Source organism: Nesoenas mayeri (genome assembly GCF_963082525.1).
Source record: "Nesoenas mayeri genome assembly, chromosome: 2".
NCBI lineage: Eukaryota > Metazoa > Chordata > Aves > Columbiformes > Columbidae > Nesoenas > Nesoenas mayeri.
In genome coordinates this window covers 96,795,215-96,819,415 of record NC_137543.1, presented here as the reverse complement: position 1 = coordinate 96,819,415, position 24,201 = coordinate 96,795,215, and the positions used below count along the sequence as shown (strand labels likewise).

At 46.3% G+C, this 24,201-nt stretch overlaps 4 long non-coding RNA genes across 5 annotated transcripts in view; 2 read left to right on the top strand and 2 right to left on the bottom strand.

The window, feature by feature from the left end:
• Positions 1-24,201, top strand: part of LOC308037397 — a 90,696-nt gene that overhangs the window by 39,056 nt on the left and 27,439 nt on the right. The window lies entirely within an intron of this gene.
• LOC308037396 lies at positions 9,612-14,815 on the bottom strand. The gene is made up of 3 exons (XR_013921794.1): positions 14,376-14,815; positions 13,031-13,249; positions 9,612-9,726 (listed from the first exon to the last, which is right to left on the bottom strand). It is a non-coding gene; the product is annotated as an uncharacterized lncRNA (long non-coding RNA).
• Positions 14,889-16,465, top strand: LOC308037840. Its single transcript, XR_013921856.1, has 4 exons — positions 14,889-15,134; positions 15,245-15,358; positions 15,490-15,600; positions 15,802-16,465. It is a non-coding gene; the product is annotated as an uncharacterized lncRNA (long non-coding RNA).
• The window catches only part of LOC308037395, a 293,259-nt gene continuing 285,600 nt past the window's right edge, over positions 16,543-24,201 (bottom strand). For both annotated transcript variants that reach the window (XR_013921792.1, XR_013921793.1), the window contains exon 3: positions 16,543-16,964. This is a non-coding gene — a long non-coding RNA (uncharacterized lncRNA). The remainder of the gene's footprint in view (positions 16,965-24,201) is intronic.

The window sequence follows — 24,201 nt, the reverse complement described above, 5'->3', positions numbered from 1 at the left end:
ATTATTTTTGCAGCATTGTATTTGCACATATTAGCTGTTGAACCCTCCAGATGATGTCTTGCCTTTCAAGAAGGGTGTAGTACAACTTCTGGGATTCTACAGAAAGTCAATAGGGCAATAGTGAAGAGAAACAAGTGTGTCTAAACATCTAAAAGGTAGCTATGAAGAAAAGCATTTGTGTACATCCACTGCACACAGGACACAGAATGATGAGGCTTAAGTTAAAAACCTGAAAAACGTAGGGTATGTAGCAACCTTTGCAACAGCAGTAATATTAAAGGATTTTTTTAAAGAACAAATTAGACAAGCATTTGTAAGTAATGATACGGAAAACTGATCATCCTCCTTTGGGATGTGAGCAGCACTGGACTATCTTTCAAGGTTCTTCTTTCCTCATTGCTGCCCCCCTGTGCGTTTCCGTGGTCATCACACAAGCATCATCATATTATCAAGGATTAACAGCATTTGGATGCACAGAAACTGTCTTTAGAGCGATGTCCGCAGACCGTGGAGTCAAGATCTGCTCTTTTTCTCTACCAAGCCTGAAAGCTCTCTTCAGTTTAAGACTGTTTTTAAAATTCTGAGTGAAGTCAAAATTAAATGCACACACTGGAACATGCAGAGAATTGTGTTAAAAACAACGCAATGCAATAGTTCTACACTGGCTAGAAATCTTCAAAGTGTTCTGACGACGACCCAAATTATTTCTAGGAAACAAAGTCTTTGGGGCCAAAATCAACACGATGTTCCAATCAAATCTAATTTTTTTTTATTTTTTTTTTTTAAATTTATGTATTGAAAAATGCTGGACAAGGCAATCCGGACAGAAATGAAAACCCCTTCAGGGAGTCAGTGGTATAGATTGTCATCACGCAATCTAAACAAATTAGGTTCTGGTTGGACTCAATGATCTTGAGGGTCTCCTCCAACCAAAATGATTCTGTGATTCTACAAGTCAAGAGACAAGATGGCATTGAGTGGGCAAGAACGCTTGGCAGCAGCCAGCAAGGGGCAGCTATCATGGAGGAGGAAAGAGAGGAAGGAAGTGAACCAGATGACAATAAAGGGGAGCATGGGGAGAAAATGTCCCTGCAGCTGCTCTCGAGTGTGCTGTTCCCTCCCTCAAGAGTGCAGCTATGAGCAGGCAAAGTGGCACAGGGCATGTAGGGTGTGAGGGTTCAAAGCCTGCAAAGCTGCTGAGGTTTCATCCAAACACAAACCCTCCTGTCTCGTCCCAACAGAGGGGATGAGCCCTGACTCATCAGATGAGACCAAGTGCAAGTTAGCTCTGCGTTAATTCTGCGCGATTATGTGAAGTGAATGGCAGACAATCACCTCCGGGGTCCAATTCAATTGTGAGTTTTACTAAAAGAACTTGTTGGGATATTGGTTACAGCAAATGGTGACTTGGCAAAGTATAACAGAACTTATCAACACATTAACAGCGAAAATCCTACTACAAGCGGTATTTTGGCAACCATAAGTATATATGAATATGAAATTTAACCAGAAATTAACAGCAGAGCTTAAAGATGGTGTTATTCTTATATGTTCAAAAGGGAAAGAGAGTGATAGAGAAGGAAGGAATACTAAGGTATAAGGGAGAGAGAAAGAGAGAGTGATATATATATATACATATATATATATATATATATATATGCAAGGAGAGACAAAGAAATGAGGGTATAGAAAAAAGGAGAGAAGGAAAGAGCAGAGAGAAAGGAAGAAAGAAGAGAGTGAGGGATCAGGTCTTTTACGGCCCCGCAGTGTGGATGACAGGACTTGTACGATGATGTGTAGCCTTGGTGTTCCACAGCGAGGATGCTGGGGTCAGGAGCGCAGCATCCTCCCATATCTGGTTCAGAGTGAAGGTCCTCAGGGTGCTGGTATTCTCTTGGTGAGGCCAAGCTGGTATTTCCTTTGGTGAGACTGGACAGGCCCTTAGATGAGACTGGTATTCCCTCCCATGCTGTTTTAGGGTGAGCTTTCTATAGCTTCCAGAGTAGAGGAAAGTCAGAGCGGGGGGCAGAAGTGGTGATTGCGAAAGAGGGATGAAATAAATAACTTAAGCTTTTTCTATGGATAAGCAACGTTTAATCCAATTCCTTGTATTCCTTAAACACATGTTCATTATAGCATAAGCAAAACAGCACTGGGTGCGCAGGGGATTCGCTCCGCCCAACACGCACACCTTTAAACAATAAGAAGTGTGCTTAAATACAGTAAGGTATTACATATTCATAATGACCCCAGGAACGCCTATACATATTTATAACCTTTCTCCTCTTCTGATTAAAATGAGTCTCAGATAACCATTTCCATAGACGCTCCCCTGTTGCGCCTGCGCAGTGCCACTTGGTGAATTTGAGGAGGGGTCTTTGGGGGTCTTTACATGAAGGCTCCTTCAGCTTCACCACAGTGAACTTTTTACCTTTGGCTCATTATGTTGAATTGACTTGGACCCAAGCTGCCAAGTTGAATGAAACCAGACTGGCGCCCCCTTTTGCTGTAAATCTTCGTTATGTTGTCTCCTCAAGTTTACAGCTAGGTGCAGTAAAACTTCTTATCTTGGCATTCAATGGGCTTCTGTTCTTCTTAACATAAAGCTCTAAACTAAGCATTTATTGTGTGGCTAAGCCTTAAAGTGTTAGTTCGTTAGTAGGCACCCTTTATATGTTTAGTTAACCCTTAAAATGTTAGTTCCCTCTGTCAATATAACTTCATAAGCAAGTTTCATAACTTTTTACATAGAACTTAACCACCTTTTTCCAGGTTCAGAGACTGTGCCTCATTTGGTTATATCTGTAAACATTAAACATCTCAGCACAAATCACAACTGCATTTTTCACAATTCCCCCGTTTTCTTTTTATCCTATTGATTTGTGCTTTGGCCTCAAAGTTAGCTAGCACTTGCCTAGCGGCGGCTAGGTCCAGTTTCATGTTATCTTTTAAAATCATCAATTTATACCCTGTTCCTTTTGTTGCCATTTCAGGATCTATAGGCATGGCTGAGATTTGCATGCCTTGGACTACTGAATGTATTAACCGAATAAAGCACGCGATCATACATGGTACAAACAGTAAACCCAGAAATGCGCATACTATCATGAACCCTATTTTCTTCCACCAGGCTCCCCCAAATAAGTTATCCCACCAATGGCTAGTAAGTATAGAATTCCATTTCTGTACTGGTACATGTGCAACTCGTTTTATCTCCTCTGCTATTTTCATTATAGCTTCCCCATTATCATCTATTTCCAAACAACACTCAGAAGTATTCCATTTCCCACAGACGCCCCACTCTTCAGCTAAAAGATAATCTAAGGCTACCCGATTTTGGTACACTGCAGCCCTGGTCTGAGACAATTGTCTTGCTATAAGATTCAGTGCCTCAGCTGTCCGGTTGCTTATTATTTCAACCACTGCTTGCAAACGGATAATTTGGTTTAGCATATATATTGGGGTACGGTATCTCCAGCTTCCATCTTGGGCCCAGGTGGCTGGATCATAGTATTCAATTATCCTTTTTGCAGGCCATTCATCGTCTTTCCAAGTTTGCGTTCCTCCTATGGGAACATTTATTAAACCCCTCTTCTCTCTGTTTAAAGTTTCGTACAGAGGTTTCCCCAGATGACTCCCTTTTTTCCTTTGGTAAAAGGAAAAATGCTGGTTGAATTATCCCTATTGTACAAGACTCTCTCCATTTAGGCATTAACTCATTATAAGCTCTATTCCCACATATCCAAAAGAATCCATCGGGAGCTTTCCATGGTTTGTTTACATCGGTAGAGCCAGGATTCTGCCAATATCTCCTTAAATCCCCAATTTCCTCAAAAGGATTTGCTTTGCTTCGATTCTTCCAGCATATCGTTTCATTTCCCAGGCTACAATTTTGAGACCAATATCCATTAGGTGGACCTGGCCACCAAGTGGGAAGAATAGAGGTATTTGGTGAATTTACTCGTAACACTAACTTACAAAGGGTTTGCCCAACGTATTCAGTAAAACCCAGTTTACCATCATCCCTTGATATGCATACCTGCCCTATTATTAAGTGACTTAATACCCATCCTTCTGGTCTTTTTTCCCCAGTTACATGAGTCCTGTTCCATACCAGTAATCCTTCTGGGCTTACACTCTCTCCTCTCCAAGGCCACTGTTCTGCCATTCGAGACCCCCCACATATCCAGCATGATGTGACATTTAATTCCCGGGCTATCTTTTCCATAAGATCTATAAACAGGTTTTTCCCTACTGTTGGTAATTGTAATCCCTTGTCTTTTTTCCTTACTTCTTCATACCAATCACTATTTTTCAGTACCAATTTCTGTTTCTCTTGCCTCCTTTTCAATTCCTGAGTGGCATTCTTAACTAACTCCTCCTTATACTGATCTTGCACTCTCCCTCCATCTGAATAGCCCTACATACCAGCTTGTGTAAAACAGGTATTCTGTTCTCCCCTAGGGCAGGAGACAAAGCCTACACCGAGTCCACCTTTCCCTAGGTTTGTTGCTACCCCTAACTTCTGCCCTTGGATTTCACATTTTTCCAATTTTGTTCTGTCATAACACCCAGAATTAACATGAGTGTGATAACTGAGAACATATTGTGTCAGTCGTCCTATTCTCACGCGCTCATAGCATTTGGTACAGGGGTTGGCCAGGCTAAGTTGGGAACAATAAGTCACCGCTCCTAGCAAGAGGATCAGGTCCAGGTTTCTAGATCCTCTGTCTCTCTGGCCTACCAGGTTGCAGCTGGCAGCCGAGTTCGTCGTCTTCTCGGCAGCAAGGGTAGCGTCCCCGCCTTTCTGGTTTTGCCGTTAGGTGGTGACTTTTTATCGTATTCCAAACTCTTGGCCTTCACTCCCCAGGAGCAACAGGACAACATGGAACTCTATTCTTCCTATCACTGGTGGACTCTCTAAGTTACCACCCACACCTTTAGTAAGTACCTCCCATCATTCTTCACTATTTTTTTTTTTTTTAATATTCCTCCAGTGGCTGCTAGAATTCTCAATCTAGCTTTGGTTTCCTTATCTCCTCTTCTTAAATGTTTATTATACAATCCTGTTAGCAAGTTCCCTTCGTGGATATGCTTATATCACAGTCCATTACGACCTAAACAACAAATACAAATAAGAGAATTACATATATGACTTAGTTCAACATGCTTAACTATTAAACCATTCTTATTTTCATTTATACTGGACATTCATAACCTTTCCCTGCTTCTGATTAAAATGAGTCTCAGATAACCATTTCTATAGACGCTCCCCTGTTGCACCTGCGCAGTGCCACTTGGTGAATTTGAGGAGGGGTCTTTGCATGAAGGCTCCTTCAGCTTCATCACAGTGAACTTTTTACCTTTGGCTCATTCTGTTGAATTGACTTGGACCCAAGCTGCCAAGTTGAATGAAACCAGACTGGCGCCCCCTTTTGCTGTAAATCTTCGTTATCTTGTCTCCTCAAGTTTACAGCTAAACCGCATTTTTCACAGGGACAAGTCTGGACAAGTCCTGGGCCACACTGAGGGTCTCCCTTAGTGCCTTGCAGAAATCCAGGGGGAAATGGTGATTGCAAAAGACCAACAAGTTTTGACAAGCCCTGGGCCATGATTAAGGGGTCTCAACTTTTCCCCTTTGTTTGCCAAGCTGGGCATATCAGGAGATGGGGCTATGTGCCCTCCAGCATATCGTCCATCTCCTGTCGGTCAGCCAGCCTGGATCTGTGGCTCCTTAGCTCGTCGCTGATGGGCAGATTGCAGTGCCTCCTGCTCTGAATGTGTCTTCTTCTGGCTGAACTAGTCACAATGTTTTCAGCCATGATCCTTATCAATGCTCAACACCTCCTTCGTGGCTCTTCTAGCACTCCAGTATGGATCACAGAATGGTTGGGCTTGTAAGGGACCTCTGGAAACCATCTAGTCCAACCCACCTGCTAAAGGAGGTTCACCCAGAGCAGATCACACAGGAATGTGTCCAGGCAGGTTCTGAATGTTTCACAGTATCACAGTATGTTTGGGATTGGAAGGGACCTCAAAAGATCATCTAGTCCAATCCCCCTGCTGGAGCAGGAACGCCTAGGTGAGGTCACACAGGAACATGTCCAGGCGAGTTTTCAATGTCTCCAGAGAAGGAGACTCCACAACCCCCCTGGGCAGCCTGTTCCAGTGCTCTGTCACCCTCACTGAGAAGTTTTTTCTCAAATTTAAGTGGAACCTCTTGTGTTCCAGCTTGATCCCATTACCCCTTGTCCTATCATTGTTTGACAACGAGAAGAGCCTGGCTCCATCCTCATGGCACTCACCCTTTATAGATTTATAAACATTAATGAGGTCACCCCTCAGTCTCCTCCAAACTAAAGAGACCCAGCTCCCTCAGCCTTTCCTCATAAGGAAGGTGCTCCACTCCCTTAATCATCTTCGTTGGCCGACCCTGGACCCTCTCCAGCAGTTCCCTGTCCTTCTTGAACTGAGGGGCCCAGAACTGGACACAATATTCCAGATGGGGTCTTACCAGGGCAGAGTAGAGGGGAAGAAGGAGGACCTCTCTCGATCTACTAACCACCCCCCTTCTAATACACCCCAGGATGCCATTGGCCTTCCTGGCCACAAGGGCACAGTGCTGGCTCATGGTCATCCTGTTGTCCACCAGGACCTCCAGGTCCCTTTCCCCTACACTGCTCTCTAATATGTCATTTCCCAACCTATACTAGAACCTGGGCTTGTTCCTGCCCAGATGCAGGACTCTACACTTTCCCTTGTTAAATTTCATTAGGTTATTCCCTGCCCAACTCTCCAGCCTGTCCAGGTCCCGCTGGATGGCAGCACAGCCTTCTGGCGTGTCAGCCACTCCTCCCAGCTTAGTGTCATCAGCAAGCTTGCTGATAGTGCACTCTATTACCTCATCTAAATCGTTAATGAATATATTGAATAATATTGGCCCCAGTACTGACCCCTGAGGCACTCCACTAGGTACTGGCCTGCAACTAGACTCCGCACCATTGACTACCACTCTCTGGCTTCTCTCCTTAAGCCAGTTTGCAACCCACCTCACTACTCTATTGTCTAGACCACACCTGCTCAACTTAGCTGTGAGGATGCTGTGGGAGACTGTGTCAAAGGCTTTACTGAAGTCAAGGTAGACCACATCCACCGCTCTGCCATCATCCATCCACCTTGTTACGTTCTCATAAAAGGCTATGAGGTTGGTCAAGCATGACTTGCCCTTGGTAAAGCCATGCTGACTGCCCCTAATAACCCTCTTATCCTTGATGTGCCTTGAGATGGCACAAAGCTTATCAGCTGTTCCATTACTTTCCCAGGGACAGAGGTGAGGCTGACCAGTCTATAATTACCCGGGTCCTCCTTCTTGCCCTTTTTGAAGACTGGAGTGACATTTGCTTTCCTCCAATCCTCGGGCACCTCTCCCGTTTCCCAAGACTTGGCAAAGATGATGGAGAGCAGTCCAGCAATGACTTCAGCCAGCTCCCTCAGATGCATCCCATCTGGACCCATGGATTTATGGATGTCCAGACTATTTAATTGCTCCCTAACCCAGTCCTCATCGACTAAAGCAAACTCCTCCATTGACGTGGCTTCATCCAGGGTCTCAGGGGTACAGGGCTCCCCAGGACAGCCTCTGGCAGAGTAGACAGAGACAAAGAAGGCATTCAGTAATTCTGCCTTCTCTGTATCTTCTGCCACCATGGCACCCACGCCGTTCATCAGTGGGCCTACATTGCCTCTGGTATTAGTTTTATCTGCTATGTATTTGAAAAAGTTCTTTTTGCTGTCCTTGACGCCTCTCGCCAGCTGTAATTCTAAGGAGGCCTTGGCTATCCTAGCTGCCTTCCTACATCCTCTAACAGCAGCCTTATATTCCTCCCAAGGGGCCAGCCCCTGCTTCCATGACCTGTGAACTCTCCTCTTCTGCTTGAGCATACCCAACAGATCCCTATTCAACCACGCAGGCCTCCTGGCTCCCTTCCTTGACTTCCTACGTGTGGGGATGCTCTGATCATGAGTGTGGATGAAGCAATCACTGAATGCAATCCAGCTCTCTTGGGCCCCTTTTCCTCAAGCAGTCTTGCCCATGGGATTTCCCCCAGCAATTGCTTGAAAAGGCCAAAGTTAGCCCTGCTAAAGTTCAGGCTTGCAATTCTACTTTCTATTCTGTTCCTGCCACACAAGTTGCTGAACTCCACCATCTCGTGGTCACTGCAACCCAGGCAGCCCTCAACCTTTACTGCTTCGACCAGCCCCTCCTTGTTAGTGAGGATGAGATCCAGCAGTGCACCTCTCCTAGTCGGCTCCTCCACCATCTGCATGATGAAGATATCATCAATGCACTGGAGGAACCTCCTGGACTGTGGCTGGCTGGCTGAATGGTCCTTCCACATCAAGATTTGCCCTCTAAGTCTCAGCAAATTTTACAAATCCTTCAGACTTTTTCTGTCTCTCTCCCTCTGTAAATAATAGAAATGCAGTACGGGAGGAAGGGAGAAAAAGTCTTTTTCTGAATGTACAATCACTATGATGTGATCTGCTACAATAACAGCTTTTAACATTAAAAGAAACATGCTCCTAGTGATGCACCTAATAAAAAAACAGGAAAGATTTGGATCAGTTCTAGTGTAACATAGTATCTGCTGAGACTGTGGCTTCCCTAGATGTCAGCTGGGGACCATAGAGGCTGCAGGAAAGTTTGTTGACCGAAAGTGGGAAACTTGGATTTTTTTTCCCAGTTAACTTTTTCTTTCCCCTTTCCTCTTCTTCCCAACCCTGTTTAGGCTCACGACCTTCCAAAAGCTATTGCGGCAGATCGCACACAAGTCCCTGCCGTTGGCTCGAACTCTGTAACACCATCAGGCAGATACGTTATTGGAATATTGTCTTGTGTGCTGCCGAGCCAGGAAGTGACACAAACGCCATGTAAACACGGGCAGTGATGGCTCCTGGTCGGCAGTCACAGGTTGGCCTCAGTAATTGCTGTGAGATTAATCCCACACAGGAGCAACAGTATATGCTTCTGCCTTGTCAGCTTCATGAACAGGGCAAGTGGAGGGGAAAAATGCTCTTCTGTTAACTTCAAGTCACCGTCTATGCTATCTGCAGCAATAATAGATTCTAACATCAAAAAAAAAATCCTCATTATGCATCTGTTAGTAAAACTGAGAAGAATTGTATCAGATCTAGTGTACAATTGTATCTGCCGAGACCGTGGCTTCAGTACAAGTAAGCTGGGAATCTAGAAGCTGCAGGAAAATTTGTTGACCAAAACGGGTAAACTTTGATTTTTTTTTTTCCCCCATTAACCCTTTCCCCCCTTCCTATTTTCCCATCCCTGTTTAGGCTCATAACCTTGTAAAGGCTTTTGCAACAGTTCCCACATTTCTTCTGAAGCATCCAGATGCTGAAATGAGGCAGAGAAATGTGGCCTACTGTCAGAGCAGACCTGAGGCTGAGGAGCAAATTAGAGACCCGGAGACAGAAGCTTACGAGGTATGCTTTTTATTCAGAGCCTGGTCTTTGGGATCCCTTCTATCATACCTCTGATGGGGTGAGATTCAAGGGTCTTGTTTGCTTACATGTCCTCTGCTCCTCCTCTCCTTCCCCTCTTGCTGTTTCCTGCGTCACCTCTGTTGTGCCTTCTTGTTGCATTCAGTAATTCTCATCTCTGGCATTTTGTTTCTTCTTCCCAGGTTTGGTCAGGAAATCGTAACAGGGCTGTAGGAAGAAGTACTGGAAGTAAGGCTGGACTGGCAACAAATCCACACTGTGTTTTGGCAAAAAAGGGACACGGTTAGGTTGATTACTCCCCTGTCCTGTAGACGACAGGGACTGATTTGGGGCCAGCACCCCAAAGGCTTCCTCCCAAGGGTGCTGGGCGGGGTTGGGGTGGGCGGGGCTGCACACGCGTGGCTCTGTCACCCCCATGTCACAATGCCAGCACCTGGCAACGCAGCACTCACAATGCCCCGAGTAGGATCAAAAGGAGCAGCCGGGTCCCGTGTCCAGTGCCAGAGCTGGCCCGGGGGCAGCCCCAACACATCCCGGAGGAAGCACTTGAGGAGCTGCTGGAACCACAGGGCAGGGGCTGAGGGAGGAAGAGCTTGCATGAGGCTGCTGGAGGTTCTCCATTGCAAGGTGATCTGCCGCCACCTTCCAAGCTCAGCTCATGGATGGAAATCCTTTTGAGCTGGATAGCAGTGGAGAGACCAAGGGAATTTCTTCTGTGCTTGGAACACCCACTGGTGTCCCACCAGGCACAGGAAGGATTCTTGCTCCTAAGGTCCATCAGCTCAGAGGCATTTGGGCACTCTCGGAAGTCCGGGAGATGGCTCCAGCTCAAGGGAGGATAGCATAGGACAGGCTAGGGCTTGGGCAGGTCCTGGGAGGCGTGAGCAGCCTGTGGGACAAGGAGCCAGGTCTGGCTCACATGCTCAGGGAACAGCCAATCGCCAGCACTGGGGTCAGGAAGGAATTTTTTCCCCCGGGGCAGATTGGCACTAGTCCCCGGGGGTTTTTTGCCTTCCTCTGCAGCATTGAGCACGACCACTTTGCAGAGCTTCTCTGGGCCCTTTTGGCTCGGTTCCTGCCTGCTGCTCAAGCACCAGGAAGATGGCCTCTTGTGCCCTGCAGCTGGGGGGAGGAAGGCTTTTTTTCCCCCCACGTGGGACAGCAAGCGTCTCCGGGGGTTTTTTGCCTTCCTCTGCAGCATTGAGCACGGCCCCTTGCCACGGCTTCTTTGGGCCATTTGGGCTGGGCGCCTGCTGCTCCACGAGGTGGCCCCAAACTTAGCTAGAACAGTCTACCTAAATCAGCATAGAACAATTCACCTAAACCAACCTTAAACAACCTAGATAGTCTGCCTTAAAAAACTTCAATCAGCCACCAACAACCTAAACAGAACCTTAAACAATCTACAACAAATTACCTAAACCAACCTAAACCAAACAAAAGAAACCAACCTAAACACCCTAAAACAAACCTACCCAAACCAAATGATCTAAAAAATCCTTCCTAAAACAATCTAAAACTACAGAAACCAGCATTTCTCAGCCAATCTTAAGCAACCTGTAACCAAACCGACACCAACCAATCTTAAGCTAAAACAACCATTGAACAACCTCAAACAACTTCAAAACAATCTGATAAAGGATAAAACTACCGATAACAACCCATCTAAACCAACCTCAAACATATGAAACCAAATGACATAACCTGACCAAAATGACCTAAAGCAAACAACCCAAAGCTAAATAGAACCACTGAAACCAGCCTGCAATCACCAAGCTAAAAACCAATCTAAATCAAGTAAATGTCAACAACGAAGCTAAAACACCCTAAAAAACCTCAACAACAAAACTCCAACCACCAGCCACCCTACCCCATGCAGTGTCTCACTTGGATGTGTCTGCACTCTTGGAAGCTTGACTACCCCAGGTTCTCCTACTAATGGACCCTGAGCTTGTTTGGAGGTTCTCGAGCACAGCGCAGCTACCGGATCCCCTTGACCTAGCAATGGTTCGCCTCTAGCGGGGAAGGTCGTCCTCTCTGAGCAAGGCAGGGAAACACGTGGAGCAGGGAAGGAGGAAGGGGACATCTGCTGAGACAGCAGAAACAGCCCAATCCAGCCTGGTGATTAGTGGGGGGACACATGTCCCAGCCAGATTGCGGTCACATCCAAATCATCCAGACACAACCTAAAACCAACAAAACACAATGTCAATCTAACCAAAGCACCTAAAGCACCCTCAACAACCAATCTAAACCACCCCAACCTGAAGGAACCCGTATTCAAAACATGCAACGTAAATAACACTGCCTAAAACAACCTACCAAAAAGTAACTAAACCAACCTAAACCAAACAACCTGAGCCAACCTCAACAGAAACCCTCCAAGCAACCTAAACAATGTAAACCAAACCTGCCTAAACCAACCTACCTGAAAACACAGACACCCACCAACCCACCTAAACTGCTTACTGAAAAGAAACAACCTAAAATAAACAACCAACCAACCAACTTAAAGTCATCTAAACAAACCTAAACCAAACTACTGAAAATGGCCTCAACGAAAACAGCTTCAGATACGCCACCTACAACAACCAACGGAAGACACCTTCAACCAAAAATCACCTACATCAAGCAACCTGCACCCACCAGCCTTCAGCAAACAGCCTCTCACAATCACCTTCAAAGAACCTGCCTCAAATCAACCTCAAACGACCTCAACAAACTGAACCAAGCTACTAAAACCAGAAACCGAAACCAAACTAACACAACCAGTGCTACAAAATCGTCAGAAGACAGCACCAACCAATGAACTCAGCAAAACCAAGAAAAAGAAACCTCCGAAGCTAAACAACATAGATCAGCGGTAAGAAAATCACATCACACAACCTAAACCCACCCACCTAAACTAACCAACCGAAACCAAGCTAAACCAGCAAACCTGAAGCAAGCAATCAAAGACTGACAACCTATACCAAACTTCACAGACCTTAACCTAAAACAACCAGCCTTCAGTGACCTACGAACACACAACCTACCAACAACGTAATACGGTGTCAAACAACCAGTCTCAAAAAGCCTACCAAAACCAACTCCTAGAAACTGACCTAAACCAACCAGATGAAACCAACCTAGAAAAACCCAACAAAACCAAAACAACAATAGAAACAACATCAACAACAAAAGCAGAACACCAAAGAAGGTAGAAAGAAACAGGCAAAACCCAAACAAGTTACAGACCAAGAAGGTAGATGTAGGAAACAGCATGCAGAGATGTTGCATGGGGACCCAGTGCTGTGGAGCAGCCACTGGTGTCCTGTCAGGAACAGGAAGGATTCGCAGCTGCCACTCGGCAGCTCTCCCTGCGGGCAACACCAGCGCCTGGCAGGGACCAGAGCGCTTCTCGTGCATCCTGCCCAAGAAGCACAGCAGCAAAACAAGGTGCGCAAGGCAAAACACCTGCTTGTCATCGCTACACGTGATGCTTTGGAAAAGCTCCCACAGTACCACATACCTCTTCTTTCGTGCATGGTCAGTCCCGCGCCTCATTCTCAAGGTTCTCCCTCTTCAGGAACCAGGCAAAGCTTGGCCTCTATTGCTGCTGCTGCTCTCTGCAGCTCTGGGACTTGCCTTTGCCAGCCTGCGAGGGCTGTTTGTTCAAGCTAAACGGAAGAATGCATCAGCCTGCTCCTGGCTACACGTGGGCTTGTGTTAAGGATTGTGAGCATTGGCTCTGAAAAAGAGTGAGAAACGAAAATGACATGGAATAACAGAACATGACAAAACACAAAATGAAGTAAATTAAAATAATCAAATAAAATAAAATAGAAACACTTGTATCCATTGCGTTTTGTGTGCTGGAAAGTGGGTTTTAGGGAAGAGTGAGGGGAGAATGAAGGAAGGGAGAGGGAGAGGGGAAGGGCAGGGCAGGGCAGGGCAGGGCAGGGCAGGGAAGGGAAGGGAAGGGAGAAGAGAAAAGAAAGCCCTGACAGAGCCCTGAGGGCTCCATACCTGAAATTGTGTGGGTTTGACTGAAAGTGAACTCATTTTCTTCATGGAGTTAGAAACCTTTCTTTTTCACAGCTCGCACAGTCATTATTTGGAATTAGTTTGAGAACACGAGATAACACCCCAGCACAGAGCTAATGTTTTTGGTTGCTCTGGTCTGAGAGCCAAGGACATTCTCACTGCTCTGCCCACAGATGTGACGTATCGAGGAAGGGGGGCAGAGATGGGGCAGAGCTGGACTGACATCCAGGCTGACCGATACAAGTATTTCATCCCATTAGCGTCATGGGAATTATTTAGGGAGGGAGGGGATCTCTCTCACTCTCTCAGGCGTGCAGTGCAATCTTGATAAACTGGCCACATGGGTCAAGAAAGCTGCCTGGCAACCAAACAGATCCATTGCACTCTTCTGCTCAGCACAGCAAGATTTGCCCTCTAAGTCTCGGCAACTTCTTGAATATCACCCATAATCAATCAACACAGGTTTCAAACAGCAACATGGCATGACAAAATAATACATTCTTCTCTTTAAGTCCACTCCTTTTTTTAATCTTTGCCTAGACCTTCAGGAAACGTCAAACCAAACTCACTACTGAGCAGTTCAACACACAACCCACGCGAAAAAAAGGCTCCCAATTAGGAACCCGATTACAAGCATCAATCGTGCAACTGCTACTCTCTGGCACGGCTGCCCTGAGCCCATCACCCCTAGAGATGAAGTCCAAGGGAGACACCACTCAGCTGGCAAATATTCCAAAACCACAAACACGTCTTGCCCACAGATCTTACAGCAAGTTCTCCCTCAGCAAACAAAAGATTGAACAGCAACAAGAAGCAGAAATAATACTCACAAGTCTGTAACTCACAAGAGGGTTGTTGCAAGAAGGATTTCTGGAAACGCTTGAACATCCACAGAAGTGGCTTGGAGCCAAAAAAGCGCTGTCTCTTGAAACACGTTTGGCATTCTTAACACTACAGCACTAAAGAAATATCAGAATCCCTTAGCAGAGCAGAATTCTGCAACACAACGACCGCGTTTGTCGTGCTGGTCAAACACAGTGTCCAAACGGGGCCTCGTGGCCCTGGGGGCCGCCATGCCGGCCACCGCAGCGTCCGTTGGGGACGCCGCGAGCCTCTGTGATGGCAGTTGGAGCACAGCTGTGCCAGCTGCGCCATCGCTCGCAGAGAAGAGGCCGCGGACGACAGCGCCGGATCGACGCGAAGCAGCGAGAGGAGGCTCAGGGACCCCCCGGGATGGCTCCGCCGCCCAAACGGCGGCTGCGGGCCGGGAGCAGCAGCACCGCCCACAGGCAAGAGGAGCCAATGGAGATTGACCCACCCCGGGAAGAGGCGGAGCCCATGGAGGTGGATCCGCCTCGGCAGGAGGAGGAGGCGATGGAGGTGGATCCGCCTCAGGCGGGGCTGCAGGGGCCCAGCACCAGCATGGCCGGACCGGCTCCGGCGCCGTGGTGCCCGAAGCGCCGCAGGACGGCCGGGGGCTCTCCCAGAGCCCCCAAACAGGCGCCTGGCCACAAGCGGCGCCGCCCCCGCAGCCGCCACTAGCCACCTCCGGGGGATGGGCCGGACCAGCAGCCGCTCTGCAGCCACAGGTGAGCCCGGCTTCCCAGCCCGCACCCCCGGCCCTCATGCCGGGGCATCTCCTCTGCGCTGGGGCCTGGGCAAGAGGCGAGGAGAGTCGCTGCCATCTTCTGCTCGGCAGCCCCAGAGCACCGGGAGGAGTCCTTAGGAGCCACCACACACCGGGGGACAGCGCCAGAGACACCAGGACACCCGAGGACAGCGCTGGAGCTGGAGCTTGCCTTCAAGGGAAAAGGTTTTCACATTGCACAAACCATTCAGACTTCTTCTTTCTCTCTCCTTCTCCCTGTATGCAGACTATAGAGTTAATAGAAATATGAAGATCTAGAAAGTAAAAGCTAGATGTATGTATGTGTGTGTGCACAGAAGCCCAGTGGAGACCGCCAGAGACCGAAGGACACCGTAGGACACGGTGGGACCTGCACCTTGCCTCAAAAAAAGGAAAAGTTTGGAGACTTGGAGACAACAGCTTACGAGGTATGCTTTTTCTTCAGAGCCTGGTCTTTGGGAACCCTTCTCTTACTCCTCTGATTGGGTGAGATGCAAGGGTTTCCTTGACTTATGTGTTCTCTGCTCCTCGTCTCCCTCCCCTCTTGCTGTTTTCCTCCATCATCTCTCTTGTGTCGTCTTGTTGCATTCAGTAATTCTCATCTCTGGCATTTTGTTTCTTTTTCCCAGGTTTGGTTAGGAATTCCTGACAGGACTGCTGGAAGGATTTTTCGAAGGTCAGAGGCATTTGGGCGCTCTCAGCAGTCCGGGAGATGGCTCGAGCTCAAGGTAGGATAGGGTAGGATAGGCTAGGGCTTGGGCAGGTCCTGAGGGGCGTGAGCAGCCTGTGGGACAAGGAGCCAGGTCTGGCTCACATGCTCAGGGAACAGCCGATCGCCGGCACTGGGGTCGGGAAGGAATTTCTTCCCCCGAGGCAGATTGGCACTGGTCCCCGGGGGTTTTTTGCCTTCCTCTGCAGCATTGAGCATGACCGCTTTGCAGAGCTCCTCTGGGCCCTTTTGGCTCGGTTCCTGCCTGCTGCTCAAGCACCAGGAAGATGGCCTCTCGTGCCCTGCAGCTGGGGGGAGGAAGGCTTTTTTTCCCCCCACGTGGGACAGCAAGCGTCTCTGGGGGTTTTTTGCCTTCCTCTGCAGCGCTGAGCACGGCCCCTTGCCACGGCTTCTTTGGGCCATTTGGGCTGGGCGCCTGCTGCTCCACGAGGTGGCTCTAAACTTAGCTAGAACAGCCTACCCAAACCAGCATAGAACAGCTCAGCTAAACCAGGCTTAAAGAAGTGCAACCAACTAACCAGCCTTCAAGCTTCAAGAAGCTAAAATAAAATTAAAATAAAGGCTTGTATCCCTTGTGTTTTGTGTCCTTGGAAGTGTTTGGGAGACGGGAGTGTTATAAATGAAGACAAGTCTTTGAGCCAATTAATTAATTTTATTGATTAAGCAAATTTAAAGCAAGCAGTAATTAGGCAAAACAGCGCTGGGTGACCGAGGGAAGCTCAGTTCCGCCACGGCACACAACTCAACTTTTCATATGTGCTTATATATGTTATACACTTGTTCACGCACTGGGACACCCTGACGAGTTAGCTCCTGGTTGGCTAGTCGACGGTGAAAGATGTTGCTGGGTGTCGCTTGGTGTTTGTGCCTCTGGAGTTCTGTTATCTGTTGTACCATCTGGGCGCTCTGTTATCTGTTACACCATTCGGGCACTCTGTTATCTGTTGCACCATCCGGCCATTGGCTTGGTTGGGGTCCGGCATCCGGCCATTGGCTTGGTTGGGGTCTGGCATCCGGCCGTTGGCTTGGTTGGGGCCCGGCATCCGGCCATTGGCCTAACTACTATTTTTTACAAAATATAATGAAACTTGCACAAGCGTAATTATTTCTTACAACGATATGCATAATATGATTGAACCCTACTCGATTTGTTCAACAACCTTGACCATATCTATTCAAATTCCCCCCTTTCCTCTCGAGCATCTATTTGTTGATCAAATCGAGTTACCGCTTCTTGGGCTAGTAAGATCGTTTCAGCTTCTCCATCAGTAACATATCTTTGTAGCAGCATAAGGTGTACCTGCTCTACACGGCTTTTAACTAGTCCAATAAGTCGATTTAGGATACAGGGTCCAAAGGTTAGGGTAAGTAATAATATTATCAAGGGTCTAGCTATTGTGGATAGCAATGTAGTTAGCCACGGGGACTGAGTAAACCAAGACTCGTACCACCCCTTTGCAGCTTCTCTTTCCCTTTTTCTCTGTTCCAGTCTCTCCCTTAATTTTGCCATCGAGTCCCGGACTACCCCTGTGTGATCTGCATAAAAACAACACTCTTCCTTCAAGGCTGCGCATAATCCCCCTTGCTGTAAGAAAAGGAGATCCATCCCTCTCCTGTTTTGTAGCACTACTTCAGATAGTGAGGTTAGAGATCTCTCTAAGGCGGTTATGGAGTTTTCAATTCTCTCTAGGTCCTCATCTATCGCAGTCTTCAAGGAACTGAATCCTTGATTTTGTTGAACAAGTGAAGCTATCCCTGTTCCTGCTCCGGCTACCCCTAACCCTAGCAATGTGGCTATAGTAATAGCTGTAATGGGTTCTCGCTTGGTACGATGGAGCCCTGTATCCCAAATATCATACATCACATCTTCTTGATGATATAATATCCTTGGAATAATGGTAACTGACATGCAATACTCTCGTGAACTGTTAAACACCTTTAAAGACACACATGGAGTAAGTCCCGTCCTGGAACATATCCACTTTGTTCCATTCGGGGGAATAATATATCCTGTGGTTTCCTTAAATCTCGATATGATATTACCACAAAGTGACCTCTTGGAATTTGGTACTTTACCTATACAAGTCCCTATCCCAGTTACATGTAGCATAGTTATCCCTCTTTTCTGCTTTTCCCAAAGACACTGAATAGGCGCAGACTCCTTGCTTGTGGTATACAGACGATTATCCCCTATAGCTTCATAAAAAGGTGGATTAACATTATAACACAACCAGCAACCATTGGTTAGGTTGGGTTGAGTATAGTTTAGGGTTTGATAAGTAGCCCGGATAATTTCCCACAGAGGATTCAAAGATTCTGAGGCTTCAGTATTCAGAGATTTCAAGGCTTCAGTGACAGTTTCCTCTCTTACTATTATATTCTCTTTTTCTACTGTCTTTGTTTCCCTACCTAGCGGGGAGGTGGACTTTACTACTGGATTGGGACCTATTGCTCGAAAGGTCGGTTTAACTTCTTCCTTCTTTATGATAAACATGCCTCCTCTGTCATCTCCCGGCTGATAATACCGCATTCCCCAGGTTTTTCCAACAAGCCATCCATTATGTTCAGGATTTGTTATGTTCATGGCTATGTATTTACAGCTGCCCTCGGGTTCTAGTCTCCCACGGCGAGCTAATTGCATCCCGCCCCCGAGTCCCGTAGGGGCAATGCATCCTGGAGGTCCCCATTCAACCTTTAAAAACTTATCCACATTGGCCTGAGGAACCTGCCAATTTGAGGCAATTGTTTCACACCCCCAGTAAGCGCAATAATAGTGTCCTGGGGTATTACAAAATGAGGGCCCTGTGCTAGGGCACATATAAAACCCCATTTCGTTAAGGCATGGCCTAACCTCAACTAATTGGCATAAGGTTGGAGTAAAAGAGGGTGACCCTGATGTGGTTTGTTGTTGTATTATCGTTTGGTCCTCCCATCGATAGAGGGTCCATTTAAAAGGTTGATGGGAACTGCCTTGGTTTATTGCTATTATTACCGGTAAGGTAAGGAAGATTAGGGAGAGCGACCCAGCCCTTAGTTGGCTGAAAATCAGCCAGTGGAGGTTCATTTTGTTGAGGGTTGTTCTGCTTAATGGAGCTGCTTTATTTTAGAAGTTTTCGGAGGCACTTGCCAATCCCCACAAGGATACCCCTCTGCCTTGCCCTGGGCCTACTCTGTTGCTTCAGAGTAGCCGGGTAAGTTATCTTCTTGGCAGCAGTTGTAGTCTTCAGGGAACTGCCTCCTGAATTCTCTTCTTGTTCTGCCACAACCCACTTCCTAATACTCAACCTCACCGCGGAAAGAGGTTGGACACACGCTAGTCGAGTAAAAGGTCCTATTCTGCACACAGACTGGGAAGTCGCCGGGAAACCGGCCCCAATAGGGCTATTTTCGAATGCAAGGTTTTGGCCACTGTCCCGAATCCTCACAGGTTTTTGAACACTTCCTGTATCTTTTCTTACCAAAACGCTTCTTACACTTTCTCGTGGTTATTTCCCAAATGTTTGGACTTACAGTCCAAACAGAGGGTACCTGAATAGTTTTATTACACTCTATATCCCTAACTATAAGTTCTTCCTCTAATTGTGCAACAGTTTTGTACCAATCTCTTCTACAGTATTGGTAACTAGGATCCGTGCTATGTTCTCGTCCAGTGATTATTAATATCCTAATGATATTTAAGGTTTTTTTTTTTTTTCCCAACACTCATTACACCATCGTTCAACATAAGGAAACTTTTTCCACTGCTGTATCCCGCACCCGTTACACACGCGACATACCCACGGATTGCATTGCTTACATACAGGACATGCGATGTGTGACTTCTATAATTCCTTACAATTGTCCATAAAAAGCCTGGTATCCAGGGCTATGCGTCACGTGTCTGTTTCCTCTTGAAGGTTAGCTTCAACTCATCCGGTTTCCCGGCGACTTCCCAGTCTGTGTGCAGAATAGGACCTTTTACTCGACTAGCGTGTGTCCAACCTCTTTCCGCGGTGCGGACTGCGGTATCTGTGGTGAGTAAAACAAGGAAAGGTCCCTCCCAGCGAGGGGTTAACGATGATTCCTTCCATGTTTTTATGAGTACTTGATCTCCTGGTTTAATACTATGTATTGCTATATCTAAAGGTGGTCTTTGAACCACCAGGCCTCGCTTTAACAGTTCTTGCCTCCTTTTCATGAGCTCTATAAGGTATTCTTGTAACATCTTTTCTTCCACTTTAGGGTGTTCTATTGGTTTCTCCAAATCATAGGGCACTCCATATAACATTTCAAAGGAGGAAAGTCCTGTATCAGCCCTCAGTTGTGTCCTTATGTTCAAGAGGGCTAAGGGGAGGCACTTCACCCAGCTCATTTTGGTCTCTATCATTAATTTGGTTAGGTGCTTTTTAATTTCTCCGTTCATTCTTTCAACTTTCCCTGAACTCTGGGGGTGCCAAGGAGTGTGATACTCCCATTTGGTTCCCAGAGCTTCTAACGTTTCTCTAATTATTTTGGAAGTAAAATGGGGCCCTCTGTCCGAATCGATAACCGACATGATCCCATATCTAGGTATGATATGCTCTAATAATATTTTTACTACCGTCCTTGCAGTGGCCCGAGCTACCGGAAAGGCTTCGACAAAGTGAGTTAGGTGATCAACCAAAACTAGGAGATACTTATATCTACCTACCTTCGATAACTCTGTAAAGTCTACCTGAATCCTTTCGAATGGCTTCTTGGCTAGTTGCCTCCCCCCAGGGACTCTTTCCCTAAGGCGCTGTTTATTTATCTTTTGACATGTTAAACATTCTCCAACGATTCTTTTTGCTAGATCATACACTCCCAAGGCCATATATTTATTAGCGAATTGATCTACCAGAGCCTGTACTCCCCAATGGGTTTGTCTATGAAACTCTCTCAAGACTCGCCAAGCTACTCCTTTTGGGAGCATTTCCCTCTCGTCAGGTAGCCACCACTTTCCTTCTCGTTCAACTACTCCCATTTGCTCCAATTTTTCCTTTTCCTGATTTGTAAATCTCATAGCATACTTAGTTTGTACAGGATCCTGTTCGACTGCTTTTATTATTAGTAAGGCAGCTTTCTTAGCTTCCTCGTCTGCTAAATTGTTCCCTCTTATCTGCGTGGAGGTTCCCTTTCGATGGCCCTTTACATAAACTACCGCAATTTGTTTGGGCCCTCTTAATGCCTCCAAAGTTTGCTTTATTAAGGTCTCATGTATTAATCCTTTACCTTGAGAATTCATTAGGCCCCTCTCTTCCCAAATTTTTCCGAATGTGTGAACTACCCCAAATGCATATTTAGAATCCGTAAATATTGTTCCTCTCTTATCTTTTAACAGCTGTAATGCCCTCAATACTGCGAATAGTTCGCAGGCTTGTGCCGACCAACTTATGTTAAGGGGACCCGATTCTTTGATTGTCCAACTGTTCCCATCTATTATAGCGTATCCTGACTTCCTTTTCCCGTCCACTACCCGTGATGATCCATCTACAAACAATTTTTCTCCACATAACAACTCCTCTTCCTCTAAATCCTCCCTTATCTTAGTTTGATGTTCTATTACCCTGATACAATCATGGGAAGGAGATTCACTCGGTTCCCCATACAAAAATTGGGCTGGATTCTGTAAATTAGTGGTTTCAAGCTCTAACTTAGGAGAGTGCAATAGAATTCCTTCATATTTCAGTAACCTAGCATCCGTAATCCATTTGTCAGCTTTCTGCTGTAATACCCCTCTTATATTATGAGGTGTGTATACCTTTAATTCTCCTCCCATAGTTATTTTCCCGACTTCCTCGACTAAGAGAGCAGTAGCAACTATGGCCTGTAAACAGGTAGGCCAGCCGCGACTAACTGGATCTAATAATTTGGAATAATATCCTACGGGTTTCTTTTTACTTGCCCATTCTTGCGTTAGGACCCCGAAGGCCGTGCCACCCTCTGTGTTAACAAATAGATAGAAAGGCCTCCGGGTATCCACCAGACTCAGTACTGGAGCATTTACTAAATCAGTTTTTAAGTTTTCTAATTGCTCGTCATCCTCTGTACTCCATTTCATCAGGCCTTCCCCCACTAGCTTCTGATATAAGAACTTAACCTTGTTGCTGTAATTTTCAATCCACTGTCTACAGTAGCCAAAAAGACCTAAAAGTTGTCGCACTTGCCTTTTATTCTTGGGAGGCTGGAGGGACAAAATAGCGTTTACTCGCTCTGGATCTAGCTTCTTAGTCCCTTTACTCAGCCAGTGCCCTAGATATTTCACTTCTTCCTCAGTAAATTGCAGTTTAGATTTTGATACCTTTAAACCCTTTAGGCTCAAGAAATTTAATAACCTAATGCTGGTGCTTCGCACACTATCTTGGCTTTTTCCAGCTATTAATAGATCATCTACATATTGTACCAAAACTACCCCAGGTTCCAGTTCAAAGTCTTCCAAGACTTGTTCCAGGGCCTGTCCAAAAAGGTTTGGTGATTCAGTAAATCCTTGTGGAAGAACTGTCCATCTAAGTTGTTGTTTCCGATGGGTATCAGGGTTCTCCCACTCAAAGGCAAAATAATCACGACACTCTTCCCTCAAGGGACAAGCCCAGAAGGCATCCTTTAGGTCTATTACACTATACCAGGTTAATTCTGGGGACACTTGGCTTAATAGGTTATAAGGGTTGGCCACTACCGGAAATCTAGTTATCGTTCTTTTATTTACTTCACGGAGGTCTTGCACTAAACGATAGGACCCATCTGATTTCTTCACGGGTAATATGGGGGTATTATGGGGTGACATGCATGGTTCTAGCAGTCCCTGTTGTAATAATCGATCAATTACAGGTTGCAGCCCATGTCTCCCATCCTGTGATATAGGGTATTGTTTAACACGTATCGGTACTCCCGGATCCATTATTGTCACTGTAATCGGTGGAATTTCTAACTTCCCTACCGACTCAGGAGTGTACCATACTTCTGAACTAATTTTATCTTCATCTTCGGCTGTTAAAACATACAGTTTCACCTTCAATTCTTGATCTTTTCCTTCTAAACTAATTCCCAATTTTATGATTAAATCTCTTCCTAATAGGTTATATTCGGCCTCAGGTACTAATAAAAAGGACCCTACCCCTATCCGGGATGGGGATTCTATTTCAACTCCTTTAATTATGGGTACAAAAAAGGGTTCTCCTTTTGCTCCTATTACTTGTATTTTCTCCAAGGAGGGGGTACATCCCCGGGGCACAGTTTGGATGGTAGATCTTTCTGCCCCGAATCCACCAGGAATTCTATTTCCTGACGCTGAGGACCTAACTTCAATTTTATCAAGGGCTCTGTTGTTTTAGAAGTCCCCAGCAGATAGAGCCCCTGACACCCCTACTCCGCGTGATACATCTTTTCATCCTGCATACGTTTCCTACAATTCCTACGCATATGTCCCTTCCTCTGGCAGTAAAAACATTCTATTTCTCTCAAATCCTGCGGTCCGACTTGACTTCCCTGAGGTGGCCCGTTCCAACCTATGCGCGGTGGCCCTCCCTTCTGTGGAGCTGTCCTCTGTCCTTCTCGAACTGCCGCTACCAAAATTTTAGCTTGTCTCCTCTGGGTCTCTTCCTCCCTTCTCACATAAACCTTCTGCGCTTCCCTTAGCAACTCGTCTAACCCTTTCTCTTGCCAATCTTCCCATTTTTCTAACTTCTTTCTAATATCCGGCCATGACTTCGCCACAAACTGAGTTTTTAAAAGAGCTTGCCCAACCGGTGTCATAGGGTCTATCCCGGAGTAAAGCTGCAAGCTCTTTCTTAATCTTTCTAGCCATTCTGTGGGAGTCTCATCTTTCTTTTGTTGTTCATTAAAGGCTTTATTTATGTTCTGCCCTCGAGGGACCGATTCCTTAATCCCTTGTACGATTATAGTGCGGAGATCTCCCATATGGCCCCTGTGTTCCGGGTTTTGATTATCCCAATTAGGGCGCTGCTGGGGCCACTTAATGTCAGCACCCGGCCCTTGTTGGTGTTGTTGGTCCCAGACTCTCATCCCAGCCCTCCGAATCATCTCCCGCTCTTCCGCAGTAAATAGTATCCCTAAAATAGCTTGCAGTTCATCCCAGGTATATAGGTTAGGTCCTAGAAACTGGTCTATCCTTTCCGAAACTCCTAAGGGATCCTCTAACAAACTCCCCATTTCCTTCTTAAATTCTCTTACATCCCCCGAGTTTAGAGGCACTGACACAAATCCCACCCCGGGTTGTGGACCTCCCATCGCTATTTCTCGTAATGGGTATAGCCCTGTTTCTGATGATGCTTGTTGTCCTGTT